This window comes from Chinchilla lanigera, unplaced genomic scaffold (genome assembly GCF_000276665.1).
Source record: "Chinchilla lanigera isolate Chin_1 unplaced genomic scaffold, ChiLan1.0 scaffold00012, whole genome shotgun sequence".
NCBI lineage: Eukaryota > Metazoa > Chordata > Mammalia > Rodentia > Chinchillidae > Chinchilla > Chinchilla lanigera.
Genome location: NW_004955413.1, coordinates 17,287,283 through 17,290,780, shown reverse-complemented (window position 1 = coordinate 17,290,780; position 3,498 = coordinate 17,287,283).

The window sequence follows — 3,498 nt, the reverse complement described above, 5'->3', positions numbered from 1 at the left end:
CAAAGAAATAAGGCACAATACAGCTGGGAGTTGGGGATTTTTTATTTCTTTTGGGAGTGGAAATCTGTGGAATTTGATAAAATATAGTCTCAGCCTTAGTCTTAGTCTTAGCGGGTAGGAGAGGATAGCCCACCTCTAGTGAGATAAAGATCTATTCCTCGGAGGAAAGGCTGAGACGGTGGGTGGAAGGGGATGATTTGCAAGTAAAAGGCAAGAGGCAGACTGACCTGCAGATAAAAGGGAGTTGCCCAGGTTTACTGTTTTGGGAGAAGGAAAAACAAGTAAATAAACCAAGTTGGTGGGCTTAGTGGTACACATCTATAATCCCAGCACTTAGGAGGCTGAGGCAGAAGGATCATCATAAATTGGAGGCCAGCTTGAACTATGCAATAAGACCCTGTCTCAAAACAACAACAAAAACAAACAAACAAATGAAAGAAGGGGTTGTGTTCTGAAGCTGTGGTGTTTCTTTAAAGTATAATTTTTTAGGGGCTGGGGATTTAGCTCAGCGGCACAGCGCCAGCCTGGCAAGTGCAAGGTTGTGAGTTCGGTTCCCAGTACAGGAAACAAAACAAAACAAAACAAAACAAAAATATAAAGTATAATTTTTTAAAATCTCAATTTCCTCTTCCCCTTCCTCCCCAGCTTCATTTCTTCTGTCCTACCTCCCTGGACTACACATGTGTGCTACCACACCTACCTTTTTCACTTAAGCAGCCTTTTAAAGACATAGCTCAGTAATAGAGCATGTCCTTAGCTATGAAAAGCCCTGAGTTCGATCCTCAATCCTTCAAATAAAATAAGAGTCATCAACTTTTCCAGAAGAAAGAAGACAGTAACAAAGCATTTTTTCCATGACTGTGATATGCTTGATTAAAGATTTAGCCACTGGTTGAGACACGCTGAGAAACAACTCACAGGGATAAGAGAAATAAGAATCTATTTACACTGGCTGATCTGAGCCCAGGAATTCGTTAGCAACAACATTGCTTCAAAACTTCTTTTTCCAGTCACATTAGAAGTCCAAGACTAAGCCGGGCGTGGTGGCACACACCTGTAATCCCAGCATTTGGGAGGCTGAGGCAGGAGGATCATTGTGAGTTCCAGACCCGCCTGGGCTACAAAGTGAACTCAAGGACAGCCTGAACTGCATAGTGAGATTCAGTCTCAAAAAGACAAAAAAAAAAAAAGAAGAAGAAGAAGAAGAAGGAGGAGGAGGAGGAGGAGGAGAAGTCCAAGACTGCTCAGCATGAACCAGTCTATATTCAACTAGATGCCACCATCAGGCAATTTAAAGCTACTAGTATCATCCAAAGTTAACTATCTCCCGTCTAAAAAAACCAGCTAACATATTTATAGAAAAGGTACTCGTTACAGCACAGGAAGGAAGACAGGATGTACAAAGGAAGTGTGAAAAATCCCAGATGCGCAGAAACATCCATCCTCAAAGCGAGACACTCTCCTCAGAACTCATGGAGGTTTCTGATAGGATGGCCTGGACGCGAAGGCAGCGTGGGAAATACAAAAAGGGGACGGCAGCCAGTAACCGCTCACCCTGCTATCTCTTCACAGTAGATGTAGGGTGCATAATTTTTTTCCTCCCTTCTTCTTACTTTCACTTGGCCCAAACTTGCTCTGTGGAAGCTGTCTATTCCTACCTTTAATAAATGTGCAACTTTGCCAGCGTTCACGCTTATTTTATTAAATTCTTTGCTCTGGACAGAAAGCCTAGTAATCACCTCTAAAAGGAGACTCCAGCACCCCAAAGCGCGAGAAAGAGCTATGCAGTGAATGGCGAGACAATTACAATCCAATTCTTTTTCTGTGAGGCATCAAACCCTCTGTTCTCGTCTCCTCTCACGAGAGTTGGTTTCTCTCTGGCTCCACTTTCTTCTTGTAGTTAGAGATACACACCACTGCCAGCTCTTCTCTGTTTACAAGCGCGTATTACCATGACAGTAATACCTTGCATACCTGCAACTCTGCTTCAAGGAACTTCAACCTCCACATATACCAGAAAATTGAGAAATAAGGGAAAGAACAAAATAAAGCAAAACAAAAACAAGAAAACATGGTGTAGCTCAGTAGGTGGAATATATGCTTAGCATGGAAGAGGTCCTGGGTTCAATCCCCATAAACACCATCCCAGAAAAAAAAAAAAAAAAGCTAGGGGTGCAGTGGCACACACCTGTAATCCCAGTACTCTAGAAAGTGGAAGCATGACAAATTCCAGCCCACCTGGGTGTGGTGGCACTCGCCTGTAATTCCAGCACTCAGGAGGCTGAGGTAGGAGGATCGTTGCATGTTTGAGACCGGCCTGGGCTACAAAGTGAGCTCAAGGCCAGCCTGAACTGTACAGAGAAATCCTGTCTCAAGAAAGACCAAAAAAGTAAACAAAAACCAAAAAAATTCCAGCCCAACTTGGGCAATTTAGCAACTTAGTAAGACCCTATCTCAAAATAAAAAACAAAATAGCTCAGTTCAAAGGCTCCAGGTTCACTTCTCAGACACACACACACACACACACACATACACACATGCACACAAAGTCTATGAACTGATAAATGTCCTAAATCTGAATTCTAACTTATGGGTTCATTTGCTCATATGCTGCCCAAGTTTAAAAGTTGTCTTTAATATAAACATGTAGAGGTATCATGTCAGAGATACTGTTACTTGGAGATATAAACATGAATAAAGTATCTTTAAGAAATGTACAGTTCTAGGCTGGGTGTGAGTTCAAGGCCAGCCTGAAGTGCATAGTAAAACCTTCTCAAAAAAGCCAAGAAAAAAAGAAAGAAAGAAATGAAAGAAAGGTACAGTTCTGATGATGTTAGCTAACCTGGTTTGTAGCCACAATACAATAAAAACAGCCAAATGGAATTAAGAAAAACTCCCTCCAGCAGGCATACCTATAGTGGCAAGATCAAAACTATTTTTTATTTTCCTTTTACTCTTTTCTTTTCCTTTCTTTTTTCTTCTGTAACCCTAACCAGGGCCTAAGAATGCACTCTAACCCTAAACTCCAGCCTCAGACTGCCTACATTCTTTCCTCTTCTTCATTTTTTTGAATTATTAGTTCATGTTAATCATTATGATTAATGGTCTTCTCTAAGGTGTCCCGTACACGCATATATTGTACTGTGTTCAAATCCACTCTCCCCAGTGCCCTCTCCTGTCTTCTCTTCTTCCTTCCTACATGGTCTTCTTCTCTATCAGTCTCTCTTTTCATTTTTTATTTTATATTATTTCATTTTATTTTTGTTTTGTGTTTGTTTTTTTTTTTTATACAAGATTTCACTATGCAGTTCAGATTGTCCTTGAGCTCACTTTGTAGCCCAGGCTGGCCTCGAACTCCCAGTAATCCTCCTGCCTCAGCCTCCTGAGTGCTGGGATTACAGGCGTGGGCCATCACATCCAGCCACCCCTTATATTTAAAGGAAAAGACTAATTGCCAGCATCTACAATTGTCAGAAGTGTTTCAGAGTGGTACCACGT